This window comes from Triticum urartu, chromosome 6 (genome assembly GCF_003073215.2).
Source record: "Triticum urartu cultivar G1812 chromosome 6, Tu2.1, whole genome shotgun sequence".
In the NCBI taxonomy this organism is placed as follows: Eukaryota; Viridiplantae; Streptophyta; class Magnoliopsida; order Poales; family Poaceae; genus Triticum; species Triticum urartu.
The window spans coordinates 127,147,043-127,167,084 of NC_053027.1; positions in this window are offsets into that span (position 1 = coordinate 127,147,043).

The window sequence follows — 20,042 nt, forward strand, 5'->3', positions numbered from 1 at the left end:
AGAGTATCGCAGAAAAGGAAAATCAAACGGAGTCCAATTGACCTGAAACTTCACGGAACTTATTTTTGAACGGAAGCAATCTAGGAGACTTGGAGTAGACGTCAGGGAAACTTCGAGGTGGCCATGAGGCAGGGAGGCGCGCCCTACCCCCTGAGCACGCCCCCACCCTCATGAGCCCCTCATGGCTCCCCTGACCGACTTCTTTCGCCTATATATATCCATATACCCTAAAACTTTGGGGAACAGAATAGATCGGGAGTTCCGCCGCCAGAAGCCTCCGGAGCCACCGAAAACCAATCTAGACCCGTTCCGGCACCCTGCCGGAGGGGGAATCCCTCTCCGGTGGCTATCTTCATCATCCCGGTGCTCTCCATGATGAGGAGGGAGTAGTTCTCCCTCGGGGCTGAGGGTATGTACCAGTAGCTATGTGTTTGATCTCTCTCTCTCTCGTCTTCTTGAGGTGATACGATCTTGATGTATCGCGAGCTTTGCTATTATAGTTGGATGTAATGATGTTTCTCCCCCTCTACTCTCTTGTGATGAATTGAGTTTTCCCTTTGAATTTATCTTATCGGATTGAGTCTTTAAGGATTTGAGAACACTTGATGTATGTCTTGCATGTGCTTATCTGTGGTGACAATGGGATATCACGTGATCCACTTGATGTATGTTTTGATGATCAACTTGCGAGTTTCGTGACCTCGTGAACTTATGCATAGGGGTTGGCACACATTTTCGTCTTGACTCTCTGGTAGAAACTTTGGGGCACTCTTTGAAGTTCTTTGTGTTGGTTGAAAGAATTTGAGATTGTGTGATGCATATCGTATAATCATACCCACGGATACTTGAGGTGACATTGGAGTATCTTGGTGACATTAGGTTTTTGGTTGATTTGTGTCTTAAGGTGTTATTCTAGTACGCACTCTATGATAGATTGAACGGAAAGAATAGCTTCATGTTATTTTACTATGGATTCTTGAATAGATCGATCAGAAAGGATAACTTTGAGGTGGTTTCATACCCTACCATAATCTCTTCATTTGTTCTCCGCTGTTAGTGACTTTGGAGTGACTATTTGTTGCATGTTGAGGGATAGTTATATGAACCAATTATGTTATTATTGTTGAGAGAACTTGCACTAGTGAAAGTATGAACCCTAGGCCTTGTTTCAACGCATTGCAATACCGTTTGTGCTCACTTTTACCATTAGTTACCTTGTTGTTTTTATATTTTCAGATTACAAATACTCATATCTATCATCCATATTGCACTTGTATCACCATCTCTTCGCCGAACTAGTGCAGCTATACAATTTACCATTATATTGGGTGTGTTGAGAACATAAGAGATTCTTTGTTATTTGGTTGCAGGGTTGTTTGAGAGAGACCATCTTCATCCTACGCCTCCCACGGATTGATAGACCTTAGGTCATCCACTTGAGGGAAATTTGCTACTCTCCTACAAACCTCTGCACTTGGAGGCCCAACAACGTCTACAAGAAGAAGGTTGTGTAGTAGACATCAAGCTCTTTTCTGGCGCCGTTGGCGGGGAGGTTAGCGCTTGAAGGTATATCTTTAGATCTTACAATCGAATCTTTTAGTTTCTTGTTTTATTACTAGTTTAGTTTATAAAATAAAACTACAAAAAAATGGAATTGAGTTTGTCTCATACGCTTCATCTTTTTAATTGTGCTCAAGTGCTAGGAGAAGAAGTCTATAATTTTTTGGCACTAAATCTTTGAATGATGAGCATGATTTTAATGTTATTAGTATGAACTCTTTGAATATCCATAGTACTAATGATGATTGCACTAGTCATGATGAAAATATCTCTTGCATGTCGATTTTTGTGGAATGCATAGAGTTTGCAATTATACACCAAACAGGGAAGATAGATTTTGCAAGAGGCATAAGTATTTGGAAACTAAATGGTTGCAAGAATGGTTAGATGTTTGTGCTTAAAATTTAAAATTTCTTGGCCCTACTTGTGAACTTTGCAATGAATGTGATCATTTCAGTACCCAATGCAAATTGTTTCATGATCGTATCGTGTCCAAAAATTGTGATGACTTGATTTCCCTTGCACATCATAATGAACTTAGTTTGCTCTTGGGTTATGAAGAAATGAAATATATATCTAAGGTTATTCCAGAATTTTCCCTTCATAGAGTTCTTAATTTTGATCTAGAGGAAATTTATATGTATTGTGCGGTGAATTGCATTGAAAATCCTTATATTGCCAATTACATAAAGAAAAAGAAAACAAATAGAGGATGAAGAGAATACTAATGAAAGGGAAGAGACTTCCCAATATCCTCCTATTATTTCTTCTGATGAATCGGGTAACGAGGAGGAGCCTCCTATTCAACCAATCTCATTAATAAGGAGCTCTGAAAAGAGGATTAAACCCACACATGATGTGAAGAAGAAAAAGAAAGGACGGAGAAGCAAAGGTAAAAAGGTATCCCTCCCAAATGATGTTTATCCTATTACTCCTTGTGATGATGATAATTGCTATACTATTGGTGTTGTCCATACTATTAATAATGAGAGTGATTATGCTTATGATATGAAAAGTCCCAAGCTTGGGGATGCTACGTTTAATGAAGATGATATTTTTAGTCTCCCAAGTTTTGATATTCAAATTTATAATTATGACAGCATGCCTCCTACTTATGATGATTATAATTTTGAAAGTGGATTTGGAGAAGTCATGACTTTATTTAGTAATGATTCCACTATCTTGGAAGAGGTTTCAATCGATTATGATCAGAACAAAGTTGCTACCTATGATGATTATTGTGATGATACATATGATATAAAAAGTAGTGATGATTATATTTATAAAACTTTTCATGATTATGATTACCCTTTTTCTGAACATTACTCTTTTAATGTGGAAACAATTTATAGTATTCGAGTCTCTTATGATACGCCCACTATTCCGAATGAGAGTAATAAAATTTCTATGTTGGTAGATCATGAAAAGAATGCTTTATGTGATGGTTATATTGTTGAATTTATTCATGATTCTACTAAAAATTATTATGAGGGAGGAACATATGCTTGTAGGAATTGCAATAATATCAAGTTTCCTCTCTATGTGCTTAAAGTTTTGAAGTTATGCTTGTTTTGCCTCCTATGCTAGTTGATTATTGTTCCCATAAGTTGTTTGCTCACAAAATCCCTATGCATAGTAAGAGGGTTAGACTTAAATTTGCTAGTCATATTCTTCATGATGCTCTCTTTATGTTTCAATTCTTATCCTTTATGTGAGCATCATTGAAATCGTCATGCCTAGCTAGGGGCGTTAAACGATAACGCTTGTTGGGAGGCAACCCAATTTTATTTTTAGTTCCTTGCTTTTTGTTCCTGTTTAGTAATAAATAATTCATATAGCCTCTGTTTAGATGTGGTTTTATGTTTTAATTAGTGTTTGTGCCAAGTAAAGCCTTTAGGACCTTCTTGGGTGATTGTTATTTGATCTTGTTGTAAAAAACAGAAAGTATGCGCTCACGAGAATAATTTTTATTTCTTACCAGAGAGCGATAAAATACCAATTACACTTGAAGTAGATTAATAAACAAATGTCCTAGGACTTCCTAATTTCTCGGGATTTTTGGAGTTACAGAAGTATTCGAAACCTACATATTACTACAGAATGTTCTGTTTTTGACAGATTCTGTTCTCTATGTGTTGTTTGCTTATTTTGATAAATCTATGAGTAGTATCGGAGGGTATGAACCATAGAGAAGTTAGAATGCAGTAGATATTACACCAATATGAATTTATAATGAGTTCGCAACAGTACCTAAGTGGTGATTTATTTTCTTATACTAACGGAGCTTACGAGTTTTCTGTTAAGTTTTGTGTTGTGAAGTTTTCAAGTTTTGGGTAAAGATTCGATGGACTATGGAATAAGGAGTGGCAAGATCCTAAGCTTGGGGATGCCCAAGGCACCCCAAGGTAATATTCAAGGACAACCAAGAGCCTAAGCTTGGGGATGCCCCGGATGGCATCCCCTCTTTCGTCTTCGTTCATCGGTAACTTTACTTGGAGCTATATTTTTATTCACCACATGATATCTGTTTTGCTTGGAGCGTCATTTTTTTTGCTTGCTGTTTGAATAAAATACCAAGATCTGAAATTATTAAATGTTAGAGAGTCTTCACATAGTTGCATAATTATTCGACTACTCATTGATCTTCACTTATATCTTTCGGTGTAGTTTGTCATTTGCTCTAGTGCTTCACTTATATCCTTTTAGAGCATGGTGGTGGTTTTATTTTGAAGAAATAGATGAACTATCGTGCATCACTTATATTACTTTGAGAGTCTTTAGAACAGCATGATAGTTTTCTTTGGTTATGAAACTAGTCCTAATATGATGGGCATCCAAGATGGGTATAACAAAAACTTTCATATAGAGTGCCTTGAATACTATGAGAAGTTTGATACTTGATAATTGTTTTGAGATATAAAGATGGCGATATAAAGATGTGTTTTGCTTGGAGCATCATTTTATTTTCTTTAGTTTTGATTGCTGTTTGAATAATATACCAAGATATGAAATTCTTAAATGTTAGGGAGTCTTCATATAGTTGCATAATTATTCGAGTACTCATTGATCTTCACTTATATCTTTCAGAGTAGTTTGTTGTTGCTCTAGTGCTTCACTTACATATTTTTAGAGCACGGTGGTGGTTTTATTTTATAGAAATAGATGAACTCTCATGCTTCACTTATATTATTTAGAGAGTCCTAAACAACATGGTAATTTGCTTTGGTTATGAATTTAGTCCTAATATGATAGGCATCCAAGAGGGATATAATAAAAACTTTCATATAAAGTGCATTGAATACTATGAGAAGTTTGATACTTGATGATTGTTTTGAGATATGAGGATGGTAATATTAGAGTCATGCTAGTGAGTAGTTGGGAATTTTAGAAATACTTGTGTTAAAGTTTGTGATTCCCGTAGCATGCACGTATGGTGAACCGTTATGTGATGAAGTTGGAGCATGATTTATTTATTGATTGTCTTCCTTATGAGTGGCGGTCGGGGATGAGAGATGGTCTTTTCCCACCAATCTAACCCCCTAGGAGCATGCCCGTAGTACTTTGTTTCGATAACGAATAGATTTTTGCAATAAGTATGTGAGTTCTTTATGACTAATGTTGAGTCCATGGATTATACGCACTCTCACCCTTCCACCATTCGTAGCCTCTCTAGTACCGTGCAACTTTCGCCGGTACCATAAACCCACCATATAGCTTCCTCAAAACAGCCACCATACCTACCTATTATGGCATTTCCATAGCCATTCCGAGATTTATTGCCATGCAACTTTCCACCGTTCCGTTATTATGACACGCTTCATCATTGTCATATTGCTTGCATGATCATGTAGTTGACATCGTATTTGTGGCAAAGCAACCATTCATAATTCTTCATACATGTCACTCATGCATCATTGCACATCCCGGTACACCGCCGGAGGCATCCACATAGAGTCATATTTTGTTCTAAGTATTGAGTTGTAAGTAAATAAAGTGTGATGATCATCATTATTAGAGCATTGTCCCAAGTGAGGAAAGGATGCTGGACACTATGATTCCCCCACAAGTCGAGATGAGACTCCGGACGAAAAATAAAAAAAAAGGAGAAAAGAGGCCAAAAAAAGAAAGAAGCCCCAAATAAAAAAATGAGAGAAAAAGAGAGAAGGGACAATGCTACTATCCCTTTTCCACACTTGTGCTTGAAAGTAGCACCATGTTCTTCATATAGAGAGTCTCTTATGATATCACTTTCATATACTAGTGGGAATTTTTCATTATAGAACTTGGCTTGTATATTCCAATGATGGGCTTCCTCAAAATTGCACTAGGTCTTCGTGAGCAAGCAAGTTGGATGCACACCCACTTAGTTTCTTTTGTTGATCTTTCATACACTTATAGCTCTAGTGCATCTGTTGCATGGCAATCCCTACTCACTCACATTGATATCTATTGATGGGCATCTCCATATCCCGTTGATACGCCTAGTTAATATGAGACTATCTTCTCCTTTTTGTCTTGTCCACAACCACCATTCTATTCCACCTATAGTGCTATGTCCATGGCTCACACTCATGTATTGCGTGAAGATTGAAAAAGTTTGAGAACATCAAAAGTATGAAACAATTGCTTGGCTTGTAATCGGGGCTGTGCATGATTTAAATATTTTGTTTGATGAAGATAGAGCATAGCCAGACTATATGATTTTGTAGGGATAACTTTCTTTGGCCATGTTATTTTGAGAAGACATGATTTCTTGGTTAGTATGCTTGAAGTATTATTATTTTTATGTCAATATTAAACTTTTGTCTTGAATCTTATGGATCTGAATATTCTTGCCACAATAAAGAGAACTACATGTTAGGTAGCATTCCACATCAAAAATTCTGTTTTTATCATTTACCTACTCGAGGACGAGCAGGAATAAAGCTTGGGGATGCTTGATACGTCTCCAACGTATCTATAATTTTTGATTGTTCCATGCTATTATATTATCAACCTTAGATGTTTTATATGCTATTTTATATGATTTTTGGGACTAACCTATTAACCTAGAGCCCAGTGCCAGTTTTTGGTTTTTCCTTGTTTTAGAGTATCACAGAAAAGGAAAATCAAACGGAGTCCAATTGACATGAAACTTCACGGAACTTATTTTTGGAACGGAAGCAATCCAGGAGACTTGGAGTAGACGTCAGGGAAGCTTCAAGGTGGCCACGAGGCAGGGAGGCGCGCCCCCACCCTCATGGGCCCCTCGTGGCTCCCCTGTCCGACTTCTTTTGCCTATATATATATCCATATACCCTAAAAACTTCGGGGAACAGAATAGATCGGGAGTTCCACCGCCAGAAGCCTCCGTAGCCATCGAAAACTAATCTAGACCCGTTCCAGCACCCTGCCGGAGGGGGAATCCCTCTCCGGTGGCTATCTTCATCATCCCGGTGCTCTCCATGATGAGGAGGGAGTAGTTCTCCCTCGGGGCTGAGGGTATGTACCAGTAGCTATGTGTTTGATCTCTCTCTCTCTCTCTCTCTCGTGTTCTTGAGGTGATACGATCTTGATGTATCGCGAGCTTTGCTATTATAGTTGGATGTTATGATGTTTCTCCCCCTCTACTCTCTTGTGATGAATTGAGTTTTCCCTTTGAAGTTATCTTATCGGATTGAGTCTTTAAGGATTTGAGAACACTTGATGTATGTCTTGCATGTGCTTATCTGTGGTGACAATGGGATATCACGTGATCCACTTGATGTATGTTTTGGTGATCAACTTGCGAGTTCCGTGACCTCGTGAACTTATGCATAGGGGTTGGCACATGTTTTCGTCTTGACTCTCCGATAGAAACTTTGGGGCACTCTTTGAAGTTCTTTGTGAACTTGCACTAGTGAAAGTATGAACCCTAGGCCTTGTTTCAACGCATTGCAATACCATTTGTGCTCACTTTTACCATTAGTTACCTTGCTGTTTTTATATTTTCAGATTACAAATACTCATATCTATCATCCATATTGCACTTGTATCACCATCTCTTCGCCGAACTAGTGCACCTATACAATTTACCATTGTATTGGGTGTGTTGGGGACACAAGAGACTCTTTGTTATTTGGTTGCAGGGTTGTTTGAGAGAGACCATCTTCATCCTACTTCTCCCACGAATTGATACACCTTAGGTCATCCACTCGAGGGAAATTTGCTACTGTCCTACAAACCTCTGCACTTGGAGGCCCAACAACGTCTACAAGAAGAAGGTTGTGTAGTAGACATCACACATCCCCAAACTTTAAGAAACGACAGCTTAGGTTTTTTGCCAAACCATAGTTCATATGGTGTCGTCTCAACGGATTAGATGGTGCCCTATTTAACGTGAATGCAGCTGTCTCAAATGTATAACCCCAAAACGATAGTGGTAAATCGGTAAGAGACATCATAGATCGCACCATATCTAATAAAGTATGGTCACGATGTTCAGACACAACATTACACTGTGGTGTTCCAGGTGCCGTGAGTTATGAAACTATTCCACTTTGTTTTAAATGAAGGCCAAACTCGTAACTCAAATATTCGCCTCTGCGATCAGATCGTAGAAACTTGATTTTCTTGTTACGATGATTTTCCACTTCACTCTTGTTAAGGCATATCTCTCTCGATGCAGTTTTGGTGATTGATGACAACATGTTTGCGTACTAACCGTGTGCTTTGAGCATTTCAGAGATTCATCCTTTGGCACGAGACGATTTCTTTCCCCTCGGAGTGTTATTCAAGACGGTGTAGCTATTTTGTTTCTTGTTTGGTGGACTAGTTTCGTAGGAGTCATCGTACTATCAAGAGGGGGTCCGCTTTGGTAAGGCTAGGGTGGAATCATCATGTACACTTCCGTTTCACACACTCTGAGCCTTCCTGCTTCGTTTGAGGTTGGATTCCCTGCTGAATGGGCAGTCTTTGGCCCCAGCGGTAGTACCGCGGTGCCCAGCGGTAGTACCACTTGAGGGTCCTCAGCGGCAGTACCGCTGCGGTACGGGGCCACTACCGCCTCGTCTCGAGGGGGGCGCATCTCGTGTCGGGTTGAGCGGCACTTGCAGCGGTAGTAGATGTGGTAGTACCGCTCAAGAGCGGTAGTACCGCCCTACCACCGCGGCAGTACCACGCTAGGCACGGTCCCCCCTCTATCTTGAAGCCCTCCCAGGCTGGGTGGTAGTACCGCAAGGGGGAGCAGTAGTACCGCTGGGTCCAATGGTAGTACCGCTGCCCCCTGCGGTAGTACCGCCCTTTGCGGGGCTGTTTTGGGGGTAACGGTTGGATTGGGTCCTTTAGTATAAAAGGGGTCCCCTTCTTCCTCTTTGACTTACCTCTTCCCCCATAAGCTCCATTAATGCTCCAAGCTCCATTTTCACCCGATCTCTCTCCCTAGCCAATCAAACTTGTTGATTTGCTCGGGAGTGGTTGAGAAGGCCCCGTACACTTCCACCAAGAGAAATTTGATTCCCCCACCTATCCCTAGCGGATCTTGTTACTCTTGGGTGTTTGAGCACCCTAGACGGTTGAGGTCACCACGGAGCCATAGTCCATTGTGGTGAAGCTTCGTGGTGTTGTTGGGAGCCTCCGATTAAGTTGTGGAGATTGCCCCAACCATGTTTGTAAAGGTCCGGTCGCCACCTCCAAGGACACCAATAGTGGAATCATGGCATCACGCATTGTGTGAGGGCGTGAGGAGAATATGGTGGCCCTAGTGGCTTCTTGGGGAGCATTGTGCCTCCACACCGCCCCAACGGAGACGTACTTCCCCTCAAAAGGATTGAACTTCGGTAACACATCCTCGTCTTCACCGGCTCCACCCTTGGTTATCTCGTACCTTTACTTGTGCAAGCTTATTAGTGTTACTTCCCTTGCTTGCTTGTGTGCTTGTTGTTGTTGTTGCATCATATAGGTTGCTCACCTAGTTGCACTTCTAGACAACCTACTTTGGTGCAAAGTTTAATTCGGTAAAGAAAAGCTAAAAAATGTTAGTTGCCTATTCACCCTCCCCTCTAGTCAACCATATCGATCCTTCCAATTGGTAACAGAGCCTCGTCTCTTTACTAAGGACTTTACCATCCGAAGAGTATGGTTGATACCGTAGACGGTGTGGAGGAACACTCTAGTGTGAATTCGATCTCCTCTACAGGCGATGGGGGAACCTCGGTCTCTCGTGAGGAATTCAATGTGGCCTTGGAGACATTGAAAACCTCCATGACGACCGAGGTTGAAGGCATGTTTACTAAATTCATTGAAGGGCTTAAACTATCCACCGCACCGTTGAAACTGGGTGATCCCACTGACAAGGTGATAGATGCTAACTCCGACAAGGGGGAAGCTAGTAGTGAAAAGGCCCCTTCTTCTAGTGGTAAAAATGGCACCGACATCTTTGCCCATGTGGAACCACCACTTGTTTATGGTGGACCTATTCCTTCCACTCATTTGAATCATGCCGGTCCTCCCCTAAGATTGTGAAAAATGAGGACTTTGATTCTTGGGTTTATCGCTTTAAGCGTCATTTAAATCATGTGAACACTAATCTTTGGAGAATCATTGAAGAAGGTTTCTATCCGCATGACCCAAGCAACTTCAATCCTCGAGAAGCCGCGGATAATCAATTCAATGAGAATTCTCTCTTCATCATCCAAGATGCAATTCCACCCGAAGATCTACCTCATCTTCGGTCCTTCGCCTTAGCCAAAGATGCATGGCTTTGTGTTATCTCTCTCTATCGGGGAAGCGCAAGCATTCAATGCTCCAACTATGAAGTAGTGCCAGATGAAGCCGATGAGTTTGCAATGAAAGAAGATGAAGAACCTCATGAGCTTTATCGGAGAGTAACCAAACTCGCGGTCTCACTCCGAGATCATGGGAGCAAGGACACAGATGACAATTGGATCAAGCACAAATTCCTCAAGGAAATGATGCCGTACCACAAGGCCATGTCCTCTGTCATTCATTAAAGGCCATACTTCCACACTTTGACCTCAAGTGAAGTGTTGGATGAGTTTGTGGCTATGAGCATCTTGGACAAGACCACCGATAATGCGGTGCTTCGTTCTCAAAGGGCAAAGAAGCCCAACCTTGCATTGAAGGCCAAGGTTTGTGTTGAAGAAGAAGAGGAAGAAGAGGAAAGCAACCCCGAAGATACAAAGTATGCCTATCATGAACACATGGCACTTGCTTCAAGGTAATTTTGGAGCAAGGAAAACTCAAGGCCAAACTTCAACAAGAACAAATCAAGTGGCACGAAGAGCAAGCAATGTGTGAGGACTTGCTACAATTGTGGCAATGTGAGCCATTTTGTTGCGGAGTTCCCGTATGAGAAGAGGGAAGACAATGGTGGCAAGCTCATTCGAAAGGACAAAGCCAAGTCTTTCCCCAACAAGAGCAACTTCACCAAGAAGACCGCTCACAAGGTGTTGGTGGTTCAAGAAGAGTACCATGAGGAGGATGATGATGAAGATGGTGAGTCGGTTGCCATGGCCTCCGTTGCCATTGCAAAAACTCCACGAGTGTCTCTCTTCGACTCACCCAATGAGAACGTCACCGTCAAGTGCCTCATGGCTAAAGCCACCAACAAGGCAACCCCCAACATCAAAACTACCATAATTAATAATCCTTCCTTGATGGATTGCATTGATGAATGTGAGGGATATAATGTGGAGGAAAATGAGTTTGAGTCCTTTATGGGTAAACTCAAGGGTAAATCCAAGAAACATTTTGTTGCTCTCTTGGAACAACTTGGTGAAGCCAATGACATGATCGAGGCTCATGAAGATACTATCTCCAAGATGGAGGGGCATAGTCGTGACTATGCCGATGAGATTTCGGATCTTTCCAATGCTCTTGAGGAAGAGTGTGGTCTTTGTTTGGCTCTTAAGGAGTCACACAACGTTGATCATGCTAAGTTAAAGAAAGATCTTGATCATGCCCTCGTTGTTTCTCGTGTGCTAAACTCCGAGAAGGCCAAACTTGGGGTTGATCTTGCTAGACTGAAAGAGGAGTTTGATCTACCTGACAAGGCTCACAAGGTCTTGAAGGGTGCTCATGCTATCCTCAAAGAGTCTCATGATCAACTTCAAGTAAAGCTAACCAAGGAGAAAGCCATTTTTCCTCGTATGATGTTAATTGATAATGCAAATGCTACTAACCCATGTTGTGAGCATGTGCATCTTGTTGAGGAGAATGCTAAGCTAAAGGTGCAACTAGAGAAAGGCCTTGTGTCTTGCATACAAGGCGAGAAGAATCTCAACGACCTTTTGACCAACCAAAAGGGAGTTGTGGACAAGGAAGGGATTGGGTACGTGCCCAAGTCCAAAACCAAGAAGAAGAATTACAAGGCCAAACGACCTCCTCCTCTCAAGCAAACTTTTGTGAAGGAGGGAGAGGGTGCTACTAAGAAGAAGGAGAAGAACTCCGTGAGGGGTAGTGATGCCAAGAAGGGCAACGTTTCCATTCCCAACGAAGCCTGCAACTTTAACCCTTCTTATGTATTGTGTCGTGCTAGAGATGGGCATGTTTATGCCAAATTTGTTGGTTCTCCTTATGAGTACATTGAATGGTCTATTTGGGTTCCTAAGACCCTTGTTACTAACTTCAAAGGACCCATTAGAAAATGGGTACCTAAAACCAAGCATTGATCTCTTGTAGGTGTTTGCTTCCGGTGGGGGATCATGGTTGCTCGATAGTGGAGCTACTAATCATATGACCGGAAGCAAGGACTTGGTGGTGGACATGCAAAAGATTCCATCCATGCCCACCAACGTCGAGTGGGGTGATGCCTCGTCTTCTAAGGTATTGGGACTCGGCAAAGTTGTCATTTCTCATGATCTTACGATCGAGAAGGTCATGCTTGTTGAGTCCCTTGCATACAATTTACTTTCCGTTCGTCAACTAGCACTCATGGGCTTTGCCACTTTCTTTGATATTGATACCGTGGCCCTCTTGTGGAGCAAGACTCTTAAAGTAGCCTTTGTTGGGCATGTCGAGAATGGTCTCTATGTGATTAACTTTTCGGAGCAACCCACTAAGACCGCGACATGCCTAATGGCTAAAGTTGATGTGGGATGGCTTTGGCATCACCGTCTAGCCCACGTCAATATGAGATCCTTGCAAAGTCTTCTCAAGGGGGACCATGTACGTGGACTAACAAATGTTAGTTTTGCCAAAGATCGTGCTTGCAGTGTTTGCATCGAAGGAAAGCTACATGAGAAGGCTCACCCTCCCACGACTATCATATACTCGAAGAGGCCTTTGGAGCTCCTTCATTTGGATCTCTTTGGACCTCCATCCTTTGATAGTCTTGGGGGTAGAAAGTATTGCTTGGTGATTGTGGATGACTATTCAAGATACATGATACTTCCATTTTGCATCATGCTTTTATATCAATATTTATTGCATTATGGGCTGTTATTACACATTATGTCACAATACTTATGCCTATTCTCTCTTATTTTACAAGGTTTACATAAAGAGGGAGAATGCTGGCAATTGGGATTCTGGGCTGGAAAAGGAGCAAATATTAGAGACCTATTCTGCACAGCTCCAAAAGTCCTGAAACTTCACGGAAGATGTTTTCCAAATATATAAAAAATACTCAGTGGAAGAAACTCGCCAGGAGGGCCACACCCTGCCCACGAGGGTGGGGGGCGCGCCCCCTACCTCGTGGGCCCCCTGGTGGCCCTCCGGTGGCCATCTTCTGCTATATGGAGTCGTTCGATGGGGAAAAAATCATAAGCCATCTTCTCGGACGAAACTCCTCCGCCACGTGGCGGAACATTGGCGGAACCAATCTAGGGCTCTGGCGGAGCTGTTCTGCCGGGGAAACTTCCTTCCAGGAAGGGGAAATCATCGCCATCGTCATCACCAAAGCTCCTCTCATTGGGAGAGGGTAATCTCCATCAACATCTTCATCAGCACCATCTCATCTCAAAACCCTAGTTCATCTCTTGTATCCAATTCTTGTCTCCAAGTCCGGGATTGGTGCTAGTAGGTTGCTAGTAGTGTTAATCACTCCTTGTAGTTGATGCTAGTTGGTTTAATAGGTGGAAGATCATATGTTCAGATCCTATATGCATATTAATACCCCTCTGATTATGAACATGTTTATGCTTTTTGAGTAGTTACTTTTGTTCCTGAGGACATGGGAGAAGTCTTGCTATTAGTAGTCATGTGAATTTGGTATTCGTTCAATATTTTGATGAGATGTATGTTGTCTCTCCTCTAGTGGTGTTATGTGAACGTCGACTACATGACACTTCACCGTTGTTTGGGCCTAGAGGAAGGCATTGGGGAGTAATAAGTAGATGATGGGTTGCTAGAGTGACAGAAGCTTAAACCCTAGTTTATGCGTTGCTTCGTAAGGGGCTGATTTGGATCCATATGTTTCATGCTATGGTTAGGTTTACCTTAATACTTTTGTTGTAGTTGCGGATGCTTGTAATAGAGGTTAATCATAAGTGTGATGCTTGTCCAAGTAAGGGCAGTACCCAAGCACCGGTCCACCCACATACCAAATTATCAAAGTACCGAACGCGAATCATGTGAACGCGATGAAAACTAGCTTGACGATATTCCCATGTGTCCTCGGGAGCGCTTTACATCATATAAGAGTTTGTCCAGGCTTGTCCTTTGCTACAAAAGGATTGGGCCACCTTGCTGCACTTTATTTACTTTTGTTACTTGTTGCTCGTTACAAATTATCCTTTCACAAAACTATCTGTTACCACTTATTTCAGTACTTGCAGAGAATACCTTGCTGGAAACCGCTTATCATTTCCTTCTGCTCCTCGTTGGGTTCGACACTCTTACTTATCAAAAGGACTATGCTAGATCCCCTATACTTGTGGGTCATCAAGACTCTTTTCTGGCGCCATTGCCGGGGAGTGAAGCGCCTTTGGTAGGTGGAATTTGGTAAGGAAAAATTTATATAGTGTGCTGAAATTTACTGTCACTTGTCACCATGGAAAGTAATCCTCTGAGGGGCTTGTTCGGGGTATCTTCACCCCGACGAGTAGAGCAAAGAGTTGCTCCTCAACCTACTGAACCTACTGAAAATGAAAATGCTTGCTTTGAAGTTCCTGCGGGTATGATAGAAAAAGTGCTAGCTAATCCTTTTTTAGGAGATGGAACAAAACATCCTGATGAACATCTGATATATGTGGATGAAGTTTGGGGATTATTTAAGCTTGCAAGTGTACCCGGAGATGTTTTTAAGAAGAAGGTCTTCCCTTTATCTTTGAGGGGAGATGCATCGACATGGTATAGGCTATGTGATGATATGAGGTCTTGGAATTACAAATGATTGAAATTGGAATTTCATCAGAAGTTTTATCCTATGCATCTTGTTCATCGTGATCGCAATTATATATATATAATTTTTGGCCTCGCGAAGGAGAAAGCACCGCTCAAGCTTGGGGGAGGCTTAAATCAATGTTATATTCATGCCCCAATCATGATCTCTCAAGAGAAATGATTATTCCAAAAATTTATGCTCGGCTTTCTGGTAACAATCGCACCATGCTTGATACTTGTCGTGCTGGCTCTTTTATGATGAAGACTATTGAATTCAAATGGGATTTATTGTAAAGAATTAAACGCAACTCTGAAGATTGGGACCTCGACAATGGTAAGAAGTCAGGTATGACACCTAGTTTTGATTGTGTTAAATCTTTTATGGATACCGATATTTTGCGTAAATTTAGCACTAAATGGACTTGACTCTGAGATAGTAGCTACTTTCTGTGAATCTTTTGCTGCTTATGTTGATCTCCCCAAGGAGAAGTGGTTTAAATATCATCCTCCCATAGAAGTAAAAGTAGCTGCACCTATTAAAGTTGAAGAAAAGACCATCACTTATAATGATCCTATTGTTCCTACTTCTTATGTTAAGAAACCACCTTTCCCTATTAGGATAAAGGATCATGCTAAAGCTTCAACTGCAGTTCGTAAAAGCAATATTAAAACATATACACCTCCTGAGCAAGTTAAAGTTGAACCTAATATTGCTATTGTTAAAGATCTCTTGTCTGGTAATATTGATGGGCATGTTATTTATTTCTGTAATGAAACTGCTAGAATTGCTAAACCCCGTGATAAAGATAAACCTAGACCTGTGGTAGGCATGCCTGTTATTTCTGTTAAAATAGGAGATCATTGTTATCATGGCTTATGTGATGTGGGTGCTAGTGCTAGTGCAATACCTTATTCCTTATACCAAGAAGTTATGCATGATATTGCACCTGCTGAGATGGAAGATATTGATGTCACAATTTAACTTGCCAATAGAGATACTATTTCACCAATGGGAATTGTTAGAGATGTTGAAGTCTTGTTTGGGAAAACTAAATACTCTGATGATTTTCTTGTTCTTGGATCCCCAGAAGATAGCTTTTGCCCCCATTATATTTGGTAGACCCTTCTTAAACACTGTTAATGCTACCATAGATTGCAAAAGGGATGTTGTTACTGTCGGTTTAGATGATATGACTCATGAATTTAATTTTTCTAAATTCAGTAGACAACACCGTGAAGAAGGATTACCTAGTAAGGATGAAATTATTGGTCTTGCTTCTATTTCCGCACCTCCTAGTGATCCTTTAGAACAATATTTGCTAGACCATGAAAATGATATGTTTATGAATGAAAGAAGGGAATTAGATGAAGTATTCTTTAAACAGGAACCTATTCTGAAAAACAATTTACCTGTTGAAATCCTAGGGGATCCTCCTCCACCCAAAGGTGATCCCGTGTTTGAGCTTAAACCGTTACCTGATACTCTTAAATATGCTTATCTTGATGAGAAAAAGATATATCCGGTTATTATTAGTGCTAACCTTTCAGAGCATGAAGAAGAGAGATTATTGAAAACTCTGAAGAAGCACCGTGCTGATATTGGGTATACTCTTGATGATCTTAAGGGCATTAGTCCCACTCTCTGTCAACATAAAATTAATTTGGAAGAAGACGCTAAACCAGTTCGTGATCATCAACGTCGGGCGCCGGCTGAATCCTAAAATGAAAGAAGTGGTAAGAAAGGAGATGCTAAAGCTCCTTGAGGCAGGTATAATTTATCCCGTTGCTGATAGTCAGTGGGTAAGCCCTATCCATTGTGTCCCTAAGAAGGGAGGTATTACTGTTGTTCCTAATGATAAAGATGAATTGATTCCTCAAAGAATTATTACAGGTTATAGGATGGTAATTGATTTCCGCAAATTAAATAAGGCTACTAAAAAGGATCATTACCCCTTACCATTTATCGATCAAATGCTAGAAAGATAATCCAAGCATACACATTTTTGCTTTCTAGATGGTTATTCTGGTTTCTCTCAAATACCTGTGTCAGCCAAAGATCAATCAAAGACTACTTTTACATGCCCTTTTGGTACCTTTGCTTATAGACGTATGCCTTTTGGTTTATGTAATGGACCTGCTACCTTTCAAAGATGCACGATGGCTATATTCTCTGACTTCTGTGAAAATATTTGTGAGGTTTTCATGGACGACTTTTCCGTCTATGGATCTTCTTTTGATGATTGCTTGAGCAACCTTGATCGAGTTTTGCAGAGATGTGAAGAAACTAATCTTGTCTTGAATTGGGAAAAGTGCCACTTTATGGTTAATGAAGGTATCGTCTTGGGGCATAAAGTTTCTGAAAGAGGTATTGAAGTTGATAAAGCCAAGGTTGATGCTATTGAAAATATGCCATGTCCCAAGGACATCAAAGGTATAAGAAGTTTCCTTGGTCATGCCGGTTTTTATAGGAGGTTCATTAAGGACTTCTCAAAAATCTCTCGGCCTCTGACTAATTTATTACACAAAGATATACCATTTGTCTTCGATGATGATTGTGTAGAAGCATTTGAAATACTTAAGAAAGCATTGATTTCTGCACCTATTGTTCAGCCACAAATTATGTGTGATGCTAGTGATTATGCTGTAGGTGCTGTTCTAGGACAAAGAGTTGATAAGAAACTAAATGTTATTAGATCTGCTAGTAAAACTCTAGACAATGCTCAAAGAAATTATGCTACTACTGAAAAATAATTCTTAGCAGTTGTATTTGCTTGTGATAAGTTTAGACCTTATATTGTTGATTTTAAAGTAACTATTCACACTGATCATGCTGCTATTAAATATCTTATGGAAAAGAAAGATGCTAAACCTAGACTTATTAGATGGGTTATCTTGCTACAAGAATTTGATTTGCATATTGTTGATAGAAAAGGAGCTGAGAACCCCGTTGCAGACAACTTGTCTAGGTTAGAAAATGTGCTTGATGACCCACTACCTATTGATGATAGCTTTCCTGATGAGCAATTAAATGTCATAAATGCATCTCATACTGCTCCATGGTATGCTGATTATGCTAATTACATTGTTGCTAAGTTTATACCACCTAGTTTCACATACCAGGAAAAGAAAAAGTTCTTCTATGATTTGAGGCATTACTTTTGGGATGACCCACATCTTTATAGATAAGGAGTAGATGGTGTTATTAGACGTTGTGTACCTGAGCATGAACAGGAACAGATCCTACGCAAGTGTCACTCCGAAGCTTATGGAGGACACCATGCTGGAGATAGAACTGCACATAAGGTACTGCAATCTGGTTTTTATTGGCCTACTCTCTTCAAGGATGCCCGTAAGTTTGTATTATCTTGTGATGAATGTCAAAGAATTGGTAATATTAGTAGACGTCAAGAAATGCCTATGAATTATTCACTTGTTATTGAACCATTTGATGTTTGGGGCTTTGATTATATGGGACCCTTTCCTTCCTCTAATGGATATACACATATTTTAGTTGCTATTGATTGCGTTACTAAGTGGGTATAAGCTATTCCAACTAGTAGTGCTGATCATAACACTTCTATTAAAATGCTTAAAGAAGTTATTTTTCCAAGATTTGGAGTCCCTAGATATTTAATGACTGATGGTGGTTCACATTTTATTCATGGTGCTTTTCGTAAAATGCTTGCTAAATATGATGTTAATCATAGAATTGCATGTCCTTATCACCTTCAGTCTAGTGGTCAAGTAGAATTGAGTAATAGAGAACTCAAATTAATTTTGCAAAAGACTATTAATAGGTCTAGAAAGAATTGGTCCAAGAAACTTGATGATGCATTATGGGCCTATAGAACTGCATATAAAAATCTTATGGGCATGTCTCCGTATAAAATGGTCTATGGAAAAGTATGTCACTTACCTCTCGAACTATAACACAAGGCTTATTGGGATATTAAAGAACTTAATTATGATTTTAAACTTGCCGGTGAGAAGAGGTTATTTGATATTAGCTCACTTGATGAATGGAGAACCCAATCCTACGAAAATGCCAAGTTGTTTAAAGAAAAAGTTGAAAGATGGCATGACAAAAGGATACAAAAGCGTGAGTTTAATGTAGGTGATTATGTATTGCTATACAACTCTTGTTTAAGATTTTTTTCAGGAAAACTTCTCTCTAAATGGGAAGGTCCTTACGTTATCGAGGAGGTCTACCGTTCCGGTGCCATAAAAATCAACAACTTCGAAGGCACAAATCCGAAGGTGGTGAACGGTCAAAGAATCAAACATTATATCTCAGGTAATCCCATAAATGTTGAAACCAATGTTATTGAAACCGTAACCCCGGAGGAATACATAAGGGATGAAAGGATCAATATGGTTGACTAGAGGGGGGGGGGTGAATAGGCAACTACCAATTTTTAACTTTTCTTTACCAAATTAAACTTTGCAAAAAAGTAGGTTGTTTAGATGTGCAACTAGGTGAGCAACCTATATGATGCAATAACAACAAGCATACAAGCAAGCAAGAGAAGTAACACTAAAGAGCTTGCACAAGTAAAGGTAAGAGATAACCAAGAGTGGATCCGGTGAAGACGAGGATGTGTTACCGAAGTTCCTTCCTTTTGAGGGGAAGTACGTCTCCGTTAGAGCGGTGTGGAGGCACAATGCTCCCCAAGAAGCCACTAGGGCCACCGTATTCTCCTCACGCCCTCACACAATGCGAGATGCCGTGATTCCACTATTGGTGCCCTTGAAGGCGGCAACCGAACCTTTACAAACAAGGTTGGGGCAATCTCCACAACATAATCGGAGGCTCCCAACAATACCACGAAGCTTCACCACAATGGACTATGGCTCCATGGTGACCTCAACCGTCTAGGGTGCTCAAACACCCAAGAGTAACAAGATCCGCTAGGGATGAATGGGGGAATCGAAAATCCCTTGGTGGAAGTTTACATCGGGGCCTTCTCAACCACTCCCGAGCAAATCAACAAGTTTGATTGGCTAGAGAGATAGACCGGGCGAAAATGGAGCTTGGAGCATTAATGGAGCTTGAGGGGGAAGAGGTAAGTCAAAGGGGAAGAAGGGGACCCCCTTTTATAGTGGGGGCAAAAATCCAACCGTTGCCTCACCAACCAGCCCCGCACAGGGCGGTAGTACCACTAGGGGGGGGGTACTATCGC